This window comes from Anolis sagrei, chromosome 7 (genome assembly GCF_037176765.1).
Source record: "Anolis sagrei isolate rAnoSag1 chromosome 7, rAnoSag1.mat, whole genome shotgun sequence".
Taxonomy (NCBI): domain Eukaryota; kingdom Metazoa; phylum Chordata; class Lepidosauria; order Squamata; family Dactyloidae; genus Anolis; species Anolis sagrei.
This window is the reverse complement of record NC_090027.1, coordinates 26,779,033-26,800,622: the sequence shown is the minus strand read 5'-3', so window position 1 is coordinate 26,800,622 and position 21,590 is coordinate 26,779,033. Positions and strand designations below refer to the sequence as shown.

The following is a 21,590-nucleotide window of genomic DNA, read 5'->3' as shown; positions in this document are numbered from 1 at the left end:
GGGTTGGTGTGTGGATGAGGATGAGGAGGGTTTCATTTTGGATAAGGAAGGAAGGGAAAGAGGGCGAGGGAAGGTGCATCCCGGGCCACCTTCTCCTATGAACCCTCTCTAGAGATGCCTCTGTCTTCTCTTTCCCAAACCCACGACCGGGTCAATAGATATACCTGTCTTCTCTTTCCCAAACCCACGACCGGGTCAATGGGAAGCTCTGCTTCTATCCAGGTGTGCTGTGTCTCTGGGATGCTCTTAAGGTTCAAACAGAAGCTGGATGTGCCCGGGAGTTCCTCTCATTCATCTTAAGCTGCTTCAGCACAACTGTGGTACCTTCTCCTGGAAAAAAGATGGATTGAAGACTCAGGGGGAGGTTATGATTACCATTATTGTCATTATTATTGTTACTACCCCTCTTTGAACTAGATTCAAGGAGACATTTGAGGTTAGGAGGATCTGTTTTATGAATTGAAGACTCAGGGGGAGACTATGATTACCGTTATTGTCATTATTATTGTCACTACCCCTCTTTGAATGAGATTCAAGGAGACATTTGAGGTTAGGAGGGTCTGTTTTGACAAAACCTTGGCCCTTTTGTCTCTCTTGGGCCCAGTAAATAGATGCACAAGTCTCCAAGCTATGAGACTGCCTCCTGCCTGAGGTGGAAAACACTCACCTGTGGAATAGAGGGACTGAGTATCTCTTGGCTCCCTCCCTGCCCCTAATAGACACCCCTTTCATTCACCCGGTGCCATCTGTGTCTCACCCAACGGACCCAGCATCATTCTCAGGATGAGGCTTGTTTGGGAAGCAAGGGGGAGGGGAAGCCAACACAACAGGTCCATCTGTTGAACAATGAAGAGGGAAGCTTAAACTTAGTGCTGTGCTTCTGAATGAGGAATGGCTTTTTGGACTCTGCTCCTCCCTTTGTTGGCCGCATGGGACCAGCCGGGCATTGATTCAGAGCCTATGCTCGAGTTGCAGAACCACAACCTCACAGTCGAACACACCTCTTGGTAAATCAATACATATTGGGAGCATGGTGTTGATATGGCACATAAATACTGCAGGTTCTTGGTAGGTTAAGTCTGATCTTTAACCCATTTACTCTCCTTTTCCTCAATATGTTGGGGACCCTGCAGAAGTTTGGGTTTCAAATCAAAGGGAGCTTGGTTGGTTTGTTTCCTGAGTGAGAGAAAGCACACCAAGCATGAAAGTCATGACATTGGGATTCAACACAGCTGCTTTGCCCAGCATGGAGGAATCTGGCTCTCCTGTGGAAAGAGTTGGAATGTTTCTAGTACAAGCATGGGCAAACTTTGACCCTCCAAGTGTTTTGGACTCCAACTCCCACAATTCCTAACAGTCTACCTGCATCGAATATGTGCTGGCTTCTCAACCCTAGGGGGTTGAGAAGGGTGGGGTAAAAATATCCGAAATAAATAAATAAAATACCACCTGTTAGGAATTGTGGGAGTTGGAGTCCAAAACACCTGGGGTGGGGGGCAAAGTTTGTCCATGCCTATTCTAGTAGCTCCTTCTTGCCTGTTGCATCGTCCTTCTCTGAGAAGCTGCTCCCTCGCTGGGGTTTTTCAGGGAAAGGGGCCACCCTTCACGCTCATGTAGGTGTGTTTCGATTTCCGGACAATAAGTATTGGATGGCAGGAAACTAGGTTAGTAGCCCACAGGAGCCTGGCTGCTTGAATGCAATTATTACTTCATTATAGACTGTTTTGGTGCCTAATGCCAAACTAGCCTCCAAAGTCCCTGAAATGATTCTGTGGGGTGAACAGCAATGGGAAAGTTTTCTCTTTCTAAAAGCACTTTTGTGATGCAATACCCATAAGTGTGTGCCTTGACTGATAAGTGCTGTGACTCTCTGTAGATTCAGGCTATAAAGGTATTGTCTTTATTTTTGTGAGGTGTGTGTCCCTGAAACAGTTTGGATGTTTCTTCCTCTTGCTTGCTTTGCATTGTGTGGCATGTTTGCCATAGCCCTGAAATACCAATTGCTTCATGTCATCTTACACAGGCTTTGGCGACAATTTTTATGCTTATATTTTGTTTTGTTAATCTTATGGTTATGATGTTTTTACTTTGTATGCTTTGTGATGTTACCTGGGAACCGCTCGGAGTCCCCTCGGGGAGATGGAGTGGTATATACATAAAGTTATTATTATTATTATTATTATTATTATTATTATTATTAGTTGGACACCTCATTGCATCCTGTTGGGATCCCAAAGACATTAATTAATAGGCTACTGTGAATTACCATCTAGACTTCATAGCTTCATAAAGATTTCAGATAGTTTTCTATTTCTAAAGGTAGTTTTATGATACAATACCTGCTGGTGTGTGCCTAGACTGATAGTGCTGTGACTCTCTGTAGATGCGGGCTATAAAGGTATTGTCTTTATTTTCTGTGAGGTAGTGTGTCCCTGAAATAGTTTGGATGTTTCTTCTCCTGCTTGCTTTGCATTGTGTGACATGTTTGCCATAGCACTGAAAGACCAATTGCTTCATGTCGTCTTACACAAGCTTTGGACACCTCATTGCATCCTGTTGGGATCCCGAAGATGTTAATTAATAGGCCACTGCAAATAACCACGTAGACCTCATAGCTTCATAAAGATTTCAGATAGTGTCCTGACAAACAAACATCACTCACTTTGGAACCATTTGAGAGTTTGCTCTGTGGGCAATTTATTTTCCCACTCCCCAATTCTGTTAAAAGTTGTGAATGCTTAAGATACATGGAAAGACACTCCAACTGCGAACATACGGAATATTAAAATAGTCACCACAACTGCATCAATGTAATTGTGCAATTGTGATGACTGAATATCTCGTATGTTTAGCAGTTGGAGCATCTTTCCATATTATATAGGGTCACACAAGAGTTTTCGGGTTATTATCTTTGTATCTGTGTGAAGCTTTTGCGAGAAACAGCATGTCTAGGATGCAGTTGGCTCCTAAAAAACAAGACGCATGTCTAAGACCTAGAAAGCAACCCTTATTGTGGAAATCTTTGCCCATTCTTTTACAGCACTCGCTACCTAGGGTTACTGTATTTCTGTCTATTCTATTCGAACACATGGGGAACAGGTATTAGTCTGACCTCGCTCAGCTGGTATTTCATGGCATAAAGTGCAGCTGCCTTTTTTGGAGAAGAGCCTGCTAATACATCTTTGCATCCCCGCAGAGCCCTTTTTAAAGCCTCTTAGCTGAATAGCGTTCAGACAGGCTCTTCAAAGCCACATCTCCATAGTATCTCTGACATGTAAATGTCCACTGGCAAATCTACTGTGCCAACTTCCCACTCCTTCCAGCCTCTGTGTCTAACCCGAAATCTTCGCCGATGGTCTTAAGCAAGCTTTGCGAAATCATGAAGCAGACAATCTCTAAAGAGGCAGATTGGAAATGGATTGTCAACGGTCAGCTCTGGTTTCCCCTTAAGATAGCATGGCGAAAGGAATCACTCCTCGGTCATTTTTGTGGAGGTCTTGTCGTATCACACAAATGAGTAATGGTAGTCCTGGCTTTACAATTTGATAGCCGCTCTCCTTGTGTTTTTTTGGTCCTCCTTCTTTCCCTGGTGCTATTTTCCCACTTTCATTGTTGCTTTGCTTAAGCTGTCAGGGCTACAGTGCTTCTCAAAATATGGTATAGTGTCACAAGGCAATTTACCTCCCACTAGCAAGCAGCATCAGTGGTGTTCCTTGGCAGGATGGAGAAGTAACCCTGTCACAAGCAAAACATGAAATAGGTGGCTTTTTATAATGCCCATGATTGTGCCAAGTTTTTGTTTTCACCCTTTTAAAAAACACTTCTTATCCCGTGATCTGAGGAGTTGTAGGGCAGAAACAACAGCACGAAAACAGAGAGAGCCCCCCTGCTGTCTGTCAGATCCAGAGCTGTGTGTCATCCACTTACAGCCAAATGGCATTCTCATTGTGCCCTTGAGCAGAACTTTGCTGTCACACAGAGAGCCCCTGGCACCACTGTGTTGAATCCTTTGGGTGTTTTTTGTGTGTTCTGTGACTCATTGCTCTTGGACAGCATGAGCACTTTGCTGGGTTTGGGAAGCTTTTTTTGAAACAGAAGAAGTTATGGATTGAGATGTGAGAGACTGCTGACTGTAGAAACACTCGGTATGTCTATGACCATGGCAGACATTAGGAACAGTGGCTTAGGCAGCATAAGGTAGGACCTTTCATTGAGTCCTCTTGTAGGACCACTTTTTTCATGGCTTCAAGTCCTGGAGGGTCTGCTATGAGTAGCTATATCTAGTGCCAGTTGAGGGATTCCATGTCAGTTTAGTGATTAACCTCCTCCAGTTTTTACCTATGCTTGTCATGGACAATTTCAAGTTCTGAACTAGGGTTAGCTTTAAGATTCAGCACCCTGGACAGTGCATTTCAGAGTCCCGGAATAAATTTCCACACCACTGATACGGAAACTACAGCCATCATTGGTTCATATCTCTTTCCATTGGCTTGTCCTTTACTTTGGAGCTTAATTCACCTAAAGGTTACTAGTGTCACCTGTTTGTGTCAGTATTGATCTAAGGGACAACTGAGCATATAACAACGGCAAGAAGCAGCAGCGATATGGATAGATGGGTCCAAAGTTTGGCCAGGGCACCTGCAGAACACATTCCTACTAAACACATTCCTTTCTCCAACATGGTAACCACTGTAAATTAGAAAAGAGTAGTCTAAGAAGTCATATTTTATCCTTTCTAAATAAAATATCATGGCAGGACTTGCGGCACACGGGTTTTGGTAAAATATCTTTCCAAGGGCTTTTTCTATTAGCAATCCAGTTGATAGGAGTGTGGAGTGGGATATTTCTTTCCAAGACAGCTGTGCAATATGTCATCTTGTCCACCTCCATTAGTCCAGCTGTCAGTGAAATTTATTTGTGCTGTTATTGTGGGTATCTGTTTTTTTGGTATAGGTTCACTATATGGGATATATGTCTGTGTGCATATAAAATTGCATATTCTTGTACAAGTTTTTTTTAAAAAAAGCAAGGTCTTGGGAGAAGTACTGTATCCCCCTGATGTATAAGCAATTGAATTTTGCTATGGAAGAAAAATCACATAAAAATGTAGCTCACAAAATAGGATACCTTGTGAGCTGGGCAGGAGAAGGGGAAAATAATTGTTTCCTTTTCTTCCTCTTTTAGGCAGTGATATGTTATATATTGTTGTTTTTAATCTGTTAATTATTTAATTACTGTTTTTATATTTGTATGTATTTGTATAAGGGCATCGAATTGTGCCTTCTTTGTAAGCCGCCCTGAGTCCCCCTCGGGGTGAGAAGGGCGGGGTATAAGTAGCAGAAATAAATAAATAAATAAATAAATATGTGGTTGGGTAAGAGGGCTCATAGATACTTTGTCAGTATTACAAAAGGATGTTTTGCTCCCATCGTCTGCTTTGTCTTAATCACAGTAATCCTGATACATAGAAATATATATTTCCTTTATTTGTCCTATGAGCTTTCTTTCCAAGTTGTGCTGAACTGCAGCATCTATGTTGCATAGTTTCTTGTAGGATTATATTGCTGAACACAAAGCAGCTAATATTTTCCTGTAGTCTAGGGCTGGGGAAAATATGTTTTCCAATGTGTTACTGAAATCCAACTTCCATGAATCCATCATAGCCTGAAAAAGGAGGCGAATGAGATATGCAAGTCAAGAACAACTGTTTTCCAACCTCTTCTCATCCTTGCTGGACATTTCACATCTTTTGGAAATAAGCAAATGGCCAGAATCTTAAGTTTTGGGGAAGAGCAGGTGGATGTCTCCTGTATTAGTGTAATCATAACAGGAATGCTTGGGAACTTTTTTGAATCAGGGAAGTCCCAGAGAAAGTAATGTGGGAAGGAAGGAAATCTGTAAAATATGGGTTGCCTGTGTCAAGAAGTGCATACATGTCTAAAGAAAAGGGCAAATATCCTGAAGTACATTTTTTAAAAAACCAAACTAAAGCAGCAATTTACAGCAATCAAATTTGCTGCAGGTATGCTAGTGTTACATTGACATTTCCTGAAGCAAATACATGAAGTAAGAATGACAGATGCTGGTGAGTTCTGATCAAAAGACGGTTCCCTGCTATGCAGAAACAGTGGGTGAATCTGTCAGTCCTGCTGCCTTCTTTTCCCACTTGTGGACTTGCACCATCTCAACTCTGAGCCTTCAAACCCAAACTTCTATGCATTTTCCAGATTTTTATAATATTTTCCTAATAATGAATCGCAATGCGTTTGACACTGGAAGCCTAAATAAATAAATTGAAGCCATTCTCCTATTTCGTCCATATTGTGAGATCGCCAAAAAAGTTGGAAAGGACTGTCATGTTTGCTAAAGTGGAAGGCAGTAGAAAAATAAGAAAACAGTGGTACAAATATTTTGATTTAGTCAAGGAAATCAAGGAAGCCCAGAGCTTCCAAGACCACAGCAGGGTTGTTGATCAATGCAGTTGATGCCGTTATTTCATTCTCAGGATTATCATGTAAGTCAAATGTAACTTGGTAATGGCAACAAATACATTTTTCCATAAAATCTTTTACATTTTTGTGTACCTTTCCATGAGTTATGCATCATAACGCATTGGGGGAAACTCACTTTGTACAATTTGGCAAGATACTTCTTCAGTTCCCGTGTTGATTGAAAATGCTCAGTTTCTTCCTTGGCTCTAGACCACAGGAGTACTTGCAATAACAAACATGAATGTCATGTAAAATAACAAGTTGTCCTGAAGGGGACAAAATGCATTTCCCATTTCAAGCAGGACAGAAGGGTACAGTCTGTTTAAAACAAGGAAAGGGACTCTTAGACATTACAAAAATGTCTAAGTGTCCAGAATATTAGAGCCTCCTTCATCATCTAATCTAATTTCAAATGGTTCTGTGAATGAGGCATGTGCAGAAGGCTGCCTTAACCTTTCTTGCCGTAAGATACAATTCAGGACGGAGGGGCTTCCTTTTGAGTGCAATCCTTCTCTATCTCCTGATATTGAACTGCTCCTTCAGTCCGGAACTCATGCAATTGAAAATAAATCCCATTGATTTTTTTTGGAGGTGGAACTTGCCCTTAGTGCACTTCAGCCTGTAATTAAAGGGAGAATCTGCATGGTGCTTTTCCTTGGGATCAAAGCTTGATCACATCTGATTCACTGTAAGCCATGCCAAGTGTAAGTCATTGAATTCAGACCTTTTAAGTTCCTGTCTCATCTCTGCGGCAGATGGGCATGGTACAGGAGATGGAGTGGGTTGGATACAACAGAGAGAGAGGAGAAAAGGGACGGGATAGCTTTTCTACCCATGCAAAGTTTAAATATTCTGTATTTGAGTTTTTTGTAGTGACCAATGCCCAAACTCTTCCATAACTTCCTAATCTTAGTCATTGCCCTCTTCCTCATTTACTCACATCTGATAATAACTTTTTACTATGGAATACCAATTCATCATGCTTTAAAACATTCTTGAACTGTGGAATAGCTTGCATTAGTGCTAATGAATTGCTGTTATGTTAATAACTATATAAATAAATGCTAGTCTGTTTTCCTTACTTCATTGCTTATTAGAGTTCATCACCCAGCCCAGGGTGGCATTTCTCACAAAAATTATTTATATATACTCGTTATTTTTATGATATAATAAAAAAAACTGTCTTCAGCTGTAATCTTGTTGGTGAGTCTCAACAGAGCAGAGATATAATCATTTTTGACAAGTGAGCCAACAGATATGTCAGTCACTCGATATAGTGGCTCTACTCTACTTAGGGCCAGCAACAGGATCTTTGTGTGTGTGTCAGGAGCAACTTGAGAAAATTGTGAGAAAATTGGCCATCTGCAAGGACATTGCCCAAGGGACAGGATGTTTTGTCATCCTCTGGGAGACTTCTCTCATGTCTCCACATGAGATAGGAGCTCACCCCAATCCCTGGATTTGAACTGCCAACCTATCAGTTAGAAGTCTTGCCGGCACAAAGGTTTAACCTATTGCATCACCAGGGGCTCCTAGCAACTGGATATTGGCCTCAATCTTCCCTTATATCTTATATTATATCTTCCCTTATATCTTATTGTAGAACTGAGGAGCAAATGTAGTCCTTCAGATAATTAGGCATATAACTAGACTGAGATCACTTAACTAGTTGTCTTCCAGTCTACACTATCCACACAATTGTTCATGTATGTAGTAGCTGTGGGGGAAAATCCTCTAAAACATTCCTTTATGGTCCTCCACTGCTGTGCATCTTCTAAAATGCCGCCTTGAATTCAATACTCGGCAAACAAACTTTGTATGGGTTGTGCCGAGAGCGGAGTCTAGCACGTGACAGCAGATGAACACAATCTGCTTACTGTAGGCTGGGAGCCAACATGCACAGGCTTTCCCAGTGCTTTTTTCTCTTCCCCCTGTGGCAACTGTACACTTGATGGTCACATGAACAGGCTCTTAATAGGGGGGCAAAGGAAGACCAGGATTGTTAAGCAGGACGAGGGAAAAATGGTAGATGTTGTTTTGTGGATGCCATCCTGCTGATACAACCAGTTTTGGAATTTAGAGTCAGCCCACTCTGATTTGCAATGGTTACGTTCCCAAACACATGCCTTTTTAGTGTGCATGTGGGGATTATTCATGTTTTAAATGGTTTTTATTTACTTACTATTGGATAATTGATGGTAATGCATTTTTCCCCTTTTGGAGGTCGTAAAAGAAGAAAAGAAACCCAAGCAACAAAAAGTAGCAATTCTCTCTTGCAGTCTGATGAAGTTCATTCCTTTGAATCACCAGCCTTCATCTCTTGATTATGCAACAGATGGAGATAACCTGTGGCCATACATGTTTGAACCTCAGAAAATGTTTATTATGTTAATGATATTGGATTAGCGTATGCCAATGTGTTTTCAGGTACTCCACTGCACAGGAACCCATGGCATTTCTTTGTTTATTTGAAATAGCAAAAAAAAATTTCCTTAAGATCTGTGGTTTAAAGAATCCTTCTCCTCTAGGAAAAGGGGCAAAAATAAAGGCTACTTGTTTATCCAACATTTAGTGTGTAAATATGCTTGCCCCACAAATTTTCACTTGAAATATCATGCTGTACAGGAAGGATATCATAGATTAACACATGGCAGAACTCTGTATTAGGCCTGTCATTGACCTGTACACATATCAGTTCCTGTTTGTACAGTCAATTGCAAGGGCATGCAGAAATTGCAGTCCAGCAACATCTGGAGGGCCACATATCCCCCATATATTGTTGATAAGGAACAGAGGCCCCAATCCAACTTCATATACCCTAGAGCTCCTGTATCTTTGTGCAATATATTCCTGATCTTATAGTGGAAACAGAAAACTGTGGATAATAGTGCATCCTTTGAAATGAATGACTTTTGCTGGATGTAATCATAATTAACCTGGAGGACCTAGAACAGTGGTTCTCAACTTGTGGGTCCCCAGATGTTTTGGTCTTCAACTCCCAGAAATCCTAACAGCTGGTATACTATCTGGAATATCTGGGAGTTGTAGATCAAAACACTTGGGGACCCACAAGTTGAGAACCATTGACATAGAACATTCCTACTATGGCAGTGGTTCTCAACCTTCCGAATGCCACGACCCCTTAATAGAGTTCCTCAGGTTGTGTTGACTCCCAACCATAACATTATTTTAATTACTACTTCATAACTGTGATTTTGCTACTGTTCTGAATCGTAATGTCAGTATCTGATATGCAGGATGGATTATCATTCACCAAATTGGGCACAAATACCCAATACATCCAAATTTGGGAGTTGTAGTTGCTAGGATTTATAGTTCACCTACAATCAAAGAACATTCGGTACTCCAACAATGATGGAATTGAACCAATCTTGGCACATATGACTCCCATGAACAACAGAAAATACTGGAAGAGTTTAGTGGGCATTGACCTTAAGTTTGGGCGTTGTAGTTCACCTACATCCAGAGAGCACTGTGGACTCAGACAATGACGGAGCTGGACCAAACTTGGCACAAATACTCAATATGAACAAGCATGAACACTGGTGGAGTTTGGGGAAAACAGGCCTTGACATTTAAGAGTTGTAGTTGCTGGGATTTATAGTTCACCTATAATCAAAGATTATTCTGAGCTGTATCAACAATAGAATTGGGCCAAACTTCCCACACAGAATCCCCATGACCAACAGAAAATACTGTGTTTTCTGATGGTCTTTGGTGACCCCTCTGACACCCTCTCACGACCTCCCCCCCAGGGGTCCCGACCCCCAAGTTGAGAAACACTGTACTAAGGTATTCTTTCTAGGAATTTCTAGGTCCTCCAATGTGACTGTATGGGAGCTTCCACTGAAATTATACTAAAGAATCCCAGTCCTGGAAGTACAGTGGTAATACCATGAACACACAGCAGCAGAACTTATGCATGCACAGCTTGTTTCGATACAGTAGTACTGAGTAGCACTTTGCCTTGGGAGGAAGCTAAATATAGCCTGCCTTTCCAGATTCTGAACAGACAGTTCATGCTTTTGCAATATTTCACAGGCTATGCACATACAGGTGTGGCTGGCGCACCATGCTGAGATAATGCACCTATTCAGCATCCACCTGTGCTCATTAGTTTGTCCGGTAAAATAATGATATGGATTCTTGCTTCAGTATGGTAAACGGAATTGGAGAGCAAGCCTGCAGCCTGTGTTGAGCTTCCAAGCCTAGGTAAAAACCCAAGTCTACTCTTGCCTCTCATTCCCAGGGAAATAGAGTGGATGTTACATTTTATAAAAAGCTGTTGGGCTCTGCAACTCTACTTTTGAGAGCAGGCATCTTCTCCCTAATTGTCTCTTGCTGTCACCCATTAAAAGAGACAAGAGTGAAGGGCCTTGATTATATTTCCCCCTGCTTCCCCACCACCATCTTTTCCCAAATATATATTCCAGAGCATCAATGAGCATGCCGATTATATACTACCTAGAGTCAGTAAATGTCAATAATGGCTAAGCGTTTCCTTTATATCACTGCAATTTAGCGTGAGCTTCTTGGAAACAAATGTCTTCCATAACTGTGCAATGTTTAAGTACACAGTCAACATTACTGTGAAGATTAAATAAATGTCAATGCTGCCTGTGTGCTCAGTAACAAGTCAAAGCAGTTGAACTTAAATAGGGACTGGTGTGCCTACAGCTGTCTTTCGGTGTGAATAGAAGTTGTTCATTGTATGTAACAATCAGTGAAGATTGTCACAGCAAGGCTTAGAATCATGACTGAAGGATGAAAAGATTGAACTTGTTGAGAAGAGGGGATGGCAAGGGAATGTGTTGTACAGGATTGTGGAATATGGGCTCTTCTAAATTCCTATCACTTGTTGCTACACATTTCCCATGTATAGTTTACTAGCGGTCCTCTGCCACGCGTTGCTGTGGCCCAGTCTGGTGATATGGAAAATAAAGTAATGAGAAAGTGTTGGTTTCTAATATATGTAATGTATTTATGCTTGTGGGTCAACAGTATTTCTTGATGTTTCTTTGACAGTGTTGACGTAGAGATTGTCTGGCTTGCCTACTCTGGAACATGCAATGTATCATTGCCCATGTTTAGGAGTCCCTTTCAAATCTATAATACTTTATCTCTCTATGTGTGAATCATATATATATATCTATCTATATCTATGGCTGGATGGCTCTCTGTCAGGAGAGCTTTGATTACGTTTTCTTGCCCTGGTGAAGGGAGTTGGACTGGATGGCCTTAAGTATTTTCTGTTGCTCATGGGGGTTCTGTGTGGGAAGTTTGCCCCAGTTCTGTCATTCGTGGGGTTCATTCAGAATGGTCTTTGATTGTTGGTGAACTATAAATCCCAGTAACTACAACTCCCAAATGCCAAGGTCTATTTCCCCCAAACACCATCTGTGTTCATATTTGGGCATATGGAATATTCTTGCCAAGTTTGGTCCAGATCCATCATTGTTTGAGTCCACAGTGCTCTCTGGATGTAGGTGAACTACAACTCCCAAAGTCAAGGTCAAGGCCCACCAAATGCTGCTAGTATTTTCTGTTGGTCATGGGAGGCCTGTGTACCAAGTTTGGTTCAATTCCATCGTTGGTGGAGTTTAGAATGCTCTTTGATTATAGGTGAACTATAAATCCCAGCAACTACAACTCCCAAATGACAAAATCATATTTTTTGAGTGATGGTCACTCCTTGTGTAGTGAGACATTTTGTTGCCAAATTTGGTGTGATTTTGTTCATTGGTTCTTTTGTTTATAAGGTACTCATTATGCACAGAGCATTTTTATATATATAGATAGTGAATCCCAGAGATGGTTGAAAGCTGTTACAACAGTAGGCTAGCTGAAACTGTTGAATCCAAACATTTCTCAGCCTAGGAAATTACATGGGGCCCTGCTTGACTTTGTGTTGGCATAGAGACTGTGTCCATACACTGGGGATTGCTTTACATTTAGCACAACTTGGTTTCTGCCTTGCTCTGTCCCTTCTTTTAATCTCTTGTGCTATAGTTCATCTCAGTCAGTAGATATGAGATGGGTGTTATGCCAACATATAGGCAGTTGTGTTGTTGAAGGCTTTCATAACCGGAATCACTGGGTTGCTGTAAATGTTTTGGGCTGTATGGCCATGTTCCAGAAGCATTCTCTCCTGTCATTTCACCCACATCTATGGAAGTTATCCTCAGAGGTTGTGAGGTCTGTTGGAAACTAGGAAAATTGGGTTTATATATCCGTGGAATGTCCAGGATGGGAGAAAGAACTCTTGTCTGTTGGAGGTAGGTGTGAATGTTTCAATTGGCCACCATGATTAGCATTTAATGACCTAGCAGTGTTCAAGGTGTGGCTTCTTACTGTCTGGGGACATCCTTTGTTGATAGGTGATTAGCTATCCCTGATTTTTTCTTGTCTTGAGCTCCCCTGTCTTTTTTTACTGTTATGATTTTAGAGGGTTTTTTATACTGGTATCCAGATATTGTTCATTTTCATGGTTTATTTGTTTGTTTGTTTTGTTTATTTAAATATTTGGACCCTGCTCTTCTCAACCCCCGGTGGGGGGGATGGACTCATAGATAATACATACAGTAATTACATATAAGAACACTGTAAATTAATTTCAAAATTAGTTTTAAAATAAAAAGTACATTAATAAAAAGTGCAATAATACTGGGTATCTAGCCTTATGTAGAAACAAATTCAGCAAGCATAACCCAATCGGAAGACTGTCCATAGTCCATTTTCCATAACATTATCATCATTACCATTGTCAGTTATCTGCCAGCCACCCAAAGGCCTGGTCCCATAACCACATTTTCAATTTCCTCCTGAAGGTGAGTAGGGATGTTGTTGTTGATCTGATTTCACTGGGGAGCAAATTCCACAGGCCGGGGGCCACCACCAAGAAGACCCCGTCCCTCATCCCCACCAAGTGTGATTGCACCAAAGGTGGGGCTGAGAGCAGGGCCTCCCCAGAAGATCTTAAACTTCAAGGTGGGATGTAGAGGGAGCTATGTTTGGAGAGGTAAGCTGGGTGGGAGCCATATAGGGTTTTTTCCTTTCTGTTGAAATTGTCCACATGCTTGTGGATTTCAATGGCTTCTCTGTGTAGTCTGACATGATATTTGTCAGAGTGGTCCAGCATTTCTATGTTCTCAAATAAAGGCAGTTTCACTGACACAAGACCAGTTCACCCACCAGTTCATTCCTAAACCTTTACAACTGCCATACCTTTGTCTTAGGATTGCACTGTTAGTTTTTTGTTTTTGTTTTTTGTCGTGTCAGGAGCGACTTGAGAAACTGCAAGTCACTTCTGGTGTGAGAGAATTGGCCGTCTGCAAGGACGTTGCCCAGGGGACACCCGGATGAATTGATGTTTTATCATCCTTGTGGGAGGCTTCTCTCATGTCCCCACATGAGCAGCTGGAGCTGACAGAGGGAGCTCATCTGCCTTTCCATGGATTCGAACCTGCGACCTGTCGGTCTTCAGTCCTGCCAGCACAGGGGTTTAACCGGTAGCACTGTTAGTAATTGACGGCAATCAGGCAACTTCAGCAAGTTAAGCATGCATTCATTTTGCACACTAAACATTTCATTAACATAGTAATGCCGAGACCATGTTGATGATACATCACAATTGAGTTTTTTGGAGGAACAAATCTTTGAGATGACTTTTTACGAGGCTGGGTAAAAAACAATAGGTATGACTATAGTTTATTACTGCTGAATATAGTTTCCATAGTCCCCAAATAGCATATCCAGTTCCTATCATAAAACAGTAGATGATTAAATCTAGGCTGAGCTATCATTTTAAAATGTCATCATACACTTTGCCATCCACTATTCTATTTTAGCCATATCCACACATTTCATATTTCTATATGGAATCATTGTACGGTAACAGAATAAACTAAATATGAGGGAGTGTGTGAAGAGAGACCAGGTTCTTAGGTGAAAGCGATGATCGAAGAGATTGCTAAATCATTCATGATTGTTTTTGGACAGAAGCCAATAGGTCTTAATGCTCTTACATGAGTGCGCAGGTGGTGTGTTTCGGAAGATGCCTATTTGCATCAAAACCTCATCAGGTTGAGCTGGAGGTACATTTGATATCCTCTTCTGTAGCAATTTTAGCATCTGGCCTATGTCTATATTTACAGCTCAGTGTGGATGAGGGTGGGGGAAAAGAGCTTGATGTGTGTCTGGAGTGAACCACCGGTCCATGAAAATTAGTATCCTAATTTTGCAGTTGCTAATACTCAGTGTTTCTGATGCAATTAATATGGATGCCTTTGCTCTTAGGAAACACTCTAGTAACCATTCTCTGCAATTATCCAGGGGAGTAGTTGGCCTGAGTGTGAACATACACAAACAGAGTCCAAAAACAGATCTGAAATGTGGGCAAGTGCCCATGTTTTGCCGTGCCAAAAGTGATATTACATGTTCTGATGTTTATGTGAAGCAGTAGTTATGTAATTTTCTGCAATTGGAGTTTTTCAAATGGTTAGCTCACATTCTGGCACTAGTGGGCATCATTCCTGGTCTAAATATGGTTGACCCTGATATTTCTCTTGCTGCTCAAGTGCTGCATGGGAGTGAATTCTGTAGAGTTTCGTCTAGTGAATTGCTTCTTGACCTATCCCTGTTTTAGCAGGTAAGCAGGTGCAATTTTTAGAATAGAACATATTGGTGTGTATTTAAGCTTAATCCTTTCAGAGAAAGCAAGTCTCTACATGTTGAGAAAAGTCCAGAAAAAGCAAATGTCCGGTTCTGCAAATTTCAGATTGTTTCTGAAAAAATTTCATAAGGGTACTGTCTCTCCAGAAAACATTGTTTTGTACAATCTACTTTAATTCCACCCCCCTCTTGAAAAACATTTGAGCAAAATTGTCATGTTTTTCCACAATATTATATCATTGTTCAATTTCTAAAGACAGTAATTATCCAATACATGACTTATATGACATAGAGTTTCCCTTTGACAGTAAGTCTGGTCAAGTCTGACTTTGGTCAAGTCCATTTCTAAGCCGAAGAGCCGGCATTGTCCATAGACATCTCCTAGGTCATGTGACTAGCATGACTGCATGCAGCGTCTTTACCTTCAAACTGGAGCAGTATCTATTGATCTACTCACATTTGCATGTTTTTGAACTGCTAGGTTGGCAGAAGCTGGGACTAAAAACGGGAGCCCACCTCGCTCCACTTATTCAAACCGTCGACCTTTCGGTCGGCAAGTTCTACAGCTCAGCAGTTTCACCCTCTGAGCTACCGCGGCCCCTCAAGCATTAAAACTAATTTCCCACATTCTGCTAAAAATGATCATCAAATTAAAAAAAAATAGATTGGACTTCCCATTTCCTTCCCCCTGCAAAGATGTCAGGTGAAAATGTTATTGTCATCTTGTTAATTTCATATTGACAATTCTTCATTCTACTTTGTTATTTCAATATTTTACTCAGTCTTCAAAACCTACAAGCGTTTCTACATTTTTTCTTTATAAATAACACAAATAGCTCCCGTTTTTCTTTTTAAAAAATAACCACACACTGACCATTGACTTCTTCTTTATTATCAATGTCATTTTCCATTTTGTTTTTGGCCCCATAATATCACAAAATGACCCCACCCCAAAAGAAAACATAAAAATTCTAATGAACTTATAAAGTTTGATGAGGTTTTTTTTCCAGTTGAGAGAAGTGTCTCCCTCTAGATTTGCTTGTATGTTTGCTTTACATAAAAGATTGAAATAAATGAATATTTACATCATTAATCCCTTGGTACAAATTTGTATTCACACATGGAAAAGCATCCTTCCCAAATGGAGAGAACAGTCACTCTGGTGAAGCTTTATAGAACACAACTGCCCATGCCAATCACTAATATCTTCACTTCTTTTGTTGTTATTTCTTTCCCTTCTTTACCCCACATTTTTTAACAGAGTGTCTTATGCCTATCTTGAACCATAAAATCTGATACATCTGTTACTACAAAGATTTTTTTAACAACTTGAGATTTTCTAGTAAACATCATAAATATTTTGTGACTTCTTTCAAAATGGATGAGAACTTTTCATTGTGTTCCTGATGCTGTTTTAAGTTGAGAAGCATCTTAATGTTGGGTTGTTGTAGGTTTTTCAGGCTATATGGCCATGTTCTAGAAGCATTCTCTCCTGATATTTCATCTGCAACTTAATGTTGTTTTGCATTGGCAGGAAAATGAATCTACACCCATTAATGTAGTTGTGCTACCCAATGTGGACTCTTCCTTTCCCAAAATGGAAGGTCACAAAACAAGACATCATACAGGAGATGCTCTTGGCCCATCTTCCTTGAGAAGAATCTTCTTACTCATTTGTCAGAGTAGGGTTGGACAACATTAGAAGGCTCATGGGTTGCCATTCTCTATTTTTCCACTTTGATTTCCATGGATCACTTTATTCTACCTCCTCCTCCAAACTCATTAATAACTTTGTGCTTGGGCAACACCTGAGAAGGTTCAAATAGACTGTATGCTGCCCAAAGATCTCTCATTTTATACACTAGGTAAGAACTATTTGTGTTTTCATTTTCTTTGGGTATTCCTGAAGCAACCACTACAATGTTAGATGTCTTTGGTTCGTGCCATTTGGACCCAAACACTATTTGGCACCAGATCCTATCTGATTTTGTAAGCTAAGTAAGGTCACCTATTGGTAATACTTGGATGGGGGACTAACAACAAATATCAGGTGCTATATTTCAGAGGAAGGAACTAGCAAAACCACCTCTTGAAAATTCCCTGCCTAGAAAACCCTATGACATTAATAGGGTTGCTATAAGTCATCAGGTGACTTGAAGGCATGTGTGCATTGGACACACACACAAGTGGAATATAGCATACCTCTTGTAGAAACCAAATGCATATGTGAAGAGAAATACTTGAATTTCTACAGAGTCAGCATTTGTAGTTTGTACCTGTACTGGCCTTCAGCAATATTTATCTGCAATCTAAAGTTTTGGATCAGCAACATAATACTACAGAGGAACTCTCAGGAAAAAGCGAAGTGTTATATAAAACCCTAAATCTGGGAAAAATAGGAATTTCACTTTTGGATTGCAGCTATCATCTGTTAATGCCGACGTGTAGATGGATTATTGAACTTGCACAACACACCCTCAGTTTCAAATCTTTTTTGATCATGCAGGGACCTTGAACTAGTCATGAACTTTCCGCTGAAGCTAGATCAAGGAAGACCTCTTGAATATTGTCCTAGATATCCTTTTCCTGTGAAGGTCTGTTGACCTTCTGCAACAGGTGGTAGATGGAGCCAGAACCAATTGTGAATTGATCAGAAAACTTTATCACTTTCACCTTGTATGTGATTAGAGTTTGTAATTATACGGTCCTCCAGATGTTGTTGGACTGCAATTGTCATAATTCTCCATCATTGGATGTGCTGGCTGGAGCTGTTTAACCTTGGCAAGTCTGCATGATTCCCACGCCTAAAACAGATCGAAAGGTACAGGTTCCTCGTCCTTGTAAAAGGATATAATGTAGACATAGATCTTTGGTTACAATGTCACTGAAATGTTTCCATTAGACAAGGGGCTCTTTAACAGACAATGCCTCTAGCCTTGCTGTCCTGTGTATGAAGGCCCATCAGGGTTTCACAGCTCTGTATCACTTAGCATCTCCATCAACTGTCCCTTTGATATCACTTGTTGCTATGACTCAGTTGGAGACTGTCATTCACGAGGAGAGAGAGAGAAAGAAAGCATATGGGAAGGGGTGGCACAAGAATGAAAGGTATCAAAATGTTCTTGGCTTTTTCATTCTTGTCGATATAGAACTGCTTCTGTTCCAGCTGATTGCAGCCTTCACAACTCCTCAGCTGGATCAGAAGAGCTGCTGACAGAGACATGGAGATTAAAAGTGGAAAGACCATTTTGGACTTCCAAATAAATTGCTCCTAGCTGCTGGCTGCAGTAAGCTTGTTTCCTTCCTGTGTGTCCTTGACTGCTGTGCTCTGTCCATAGCAGCCCTTGGTGACTCAAAGAATGTTTCCTGATTGGGGTCTGATTGGTCACTCCCCACCATTAAGGGATTTGCAGGAGACTCGAGCAGCGATTCCAAACAACCTGGCTCGGAATGGACTGTTTTTTTCCCAGCTGTGTACTTGACGGTGTGAAGAAAGCAACCCAGATACAAATATAGGGTGTCTTAATAATGGAAGCTTTTGAAAGGAGGAAGATTACTCTTTTCAACCCCCAACCATCCCCCCATCTCAAAGGATGCATTTTGAATATTAATTCAGGTCTCAGTACAAAGGCTGATACGGATGCTCTTTTAGCATTGGCCTTGTGGTGGCAGCAGCAGCGCTTCTATGGACTCTAACAAGCTGCTGCAGTTCTCTATAGAAGGGACGATCAGATGTTGCTGGCTTTGTGGCTCCTCCAAAGACCTGTCCGCATTGCTAAGGAAGTGCTGAATTGGGTTCGGAGTGAGGAGTAAAATTCTGCAACAGAGCTGCATGCTGTTTAATAAGACATGGAATACTCTTCTCCATGAAGCACCTGGTATTGGAGGTGTTCAGTTTTTGCTGCTGCTGGGTGTAAACTGCAAACCTTCCCTTGGCTTGGTAATAATTATTGATATTGAGACCAAAAAAGGCAATAAAACTGATCAACTTTGCTGCTTTAACATCCAAGCCAAGACCAGTTCTAATATCAGGCAGTGTATGACAACTATATTAGGTTTTGTTTTTGTTTTTTTGTCGTGTCAGGAACGACTTGGGAAACTGCAAGTTGCTTCTGGTGTGAGGGAATTGGCCATCTGCAAGGACATTGCCCAGGGGGCGCCCGGATGATTGGATGTTTTTATCATCCTTGTGGGAGGCTTCTCTCATGTCCCTGCATGAGGAGCTGGAGCTGATAGAGGGAGCTCATCTGCCTCTCCCCGGATTCAAACCTGCAACCTGTCGGTCTTCAGTCCTGCTGGCACAGGGGTTTAACCCACTGCGCCACTGGGGGCTCCACCATATTAGGTGACAAATATCTAGGACCTCAGGGCAGTCCACCTGCCAACCATTTCCCTCTGGTGTATAGATGTGCTTATGCCACAATGCCTGGCCTGTACTCTCTGAATAAACCTGTGTTCCTCATTTGCAATGGAGAGCTCTCAGTTTTAAAGTAGAATTCAACTACCCATCTGGCTTATTTCTGCAGTTGGATTTTTAGCATGGGGTTGAGTGGGATTGTCCTTTGCCATTGTCACCAAAACATTGTGGATTGGCTGTGAATCAGACTACTTTAATTTTGATGATTCCTTTCTCGACCAAGAAATAAAAGCCAATTCCAGAATAGAAATGGATTTGGAATCAATGGCAGTGCACTGATGAATTTATTTTGGATATCAGTTTGGATTTTATAGGAACCTATTTAAAGAATAGAGTATAGAATATAGCAACAATTCCTTTAAAGCTCTGACTGAACTCAGGACTAGATCTACTACTCTCCTGACATGAAAGCCATCATTTGTTACCAGTTGGAAGGTTAGGAACTGCTTCAGATCTCTAGAGTGGTTTATTTGATGAGACTGAAGGAGTTGAAGGTGCAAAGTTCTACCTTGACCACTAGTAGACATTGGATTTTGCCCTGAATAGGTTTTTGTGTGTGTCAGGAGAAACTGCAAGTTGTTTCTGGTGTGAGAGAATTGGTCGTCTTCAAGGACATTGCCCAGAGGATGCCTGGATGTTTTAACATCCTGTGGGAGGCTTCTCTCATGTCCCTGCATAAGAAACTGGAGCTGACAGATGGGTACTCATCCTGCTCCCAGATTTGAACCACTGACCTTTGAGTAAACAATCCTGCCGGCACAAGGGTTTAACCCATTGCGCCACCAAGAGCTCCCCCTGAATAAGTAATCCACCACCACCACAAGATTCGCCCTAAAGCTTTTTTTTTTTTGGGGGGGGGGGCATTTGTGAAGTAATTTGGCACTATAACAAATATGCTCCCCCCCCCAAAAAAAAAGTTATAGTAGGAATCTTGTCCTTCCTCTGCAAGACCACAAACTTCTATGGAAAACGTTTTACATATAATGTTTTGCATACTTCCCATCTATATACAACACTTATAATATATAGGGAGAGCAGTAGGTTTCCAAAACAAGTTGGTTTTAGAATAGGCTGACCATATTCAAGTGTGTTTTTGGAGACAGGATTTGTCCAGTTCCTGAACTAGACAATTTTACTGTAGTTTCTGTTCCAAATATAATGGTGGATATTTTTAAGAACTTTGGAAAGAACAGTTCAGACTGCTCCTGAAAGTTTAAGCTCCCTACTGTTTGTGGAAAGGTTGAAGTATTGCTGGCAGTTCAGTGTCAGAAGTGCAACTCGTTTACATTTAGAAAAGGCGGCAGACGAAGCTATGCAGGAGATCAGAAATACTTTTACTTTTACAGGAGATCAGAAATCCTCTAGGGTCCCCTGAAAGCTGAAATGTCATCCGATACTCCATTAATAACGATAGGACTGTTGAGTTGGATGAAAGTCTGCATGTTGGATGCATCTCTCTCTCTCTCAATCCACCTTCAATGTTTCTTGGGTTCCGCAGGCGAGCAGTCTCTCCTCCTCACCTCCCTGGAACAACTTCTCAAAACGTTCACACACACTGGTCATGCTCCAGATGATAATATTGGTTTAAGATGTGCATTTAAGATCAACGAGGAAACATGGAGTTCTTTCAAATCTTCAAAGCCCCTTTATTAGATCAAATCATTTGTCGTCACAAAGGAAAATTGCCGGTCACACAGATTTCTGCATTGGAGGTACAAAAGACCCTTCTGAATTGTCGTCTTTTACCAGCATCGCCTTCATCCCGTCTTCCCCCGCCTCTGACAAAGACTTGCACTGTATCAGTGCTGCATCGCTTGCTGTATACATCTTCTGTATCTCCATCGTACCATTATTGTATCCGTTTTGATCTCCAAAGGCTTATCTCTTTAATACAGTAGGATCATACCAGAGGGGGGAAAGGCCACCCAAACAAAATAAGCATGTGTGTGTGTGTGTGTGTGTGTGTGTTGTGGGGAGCAGCAGCAGAATAT

The 21,590-nt window shown here is 41.2% G+C and overlaps 1 protein-coding gene across 3 annotated transcripts in view; it reads left to right on the top strand.

The window, feature by feature from the left end:
• Positions 1–21,590, top strand: part of KIRREL3 (kirre like nephrin family adhesion molecule 3) — a 952,985-nt gene that overhangs the window by 595 nt on the left and 930,800 nt on the right. The window lies entirely within an intron of this gene.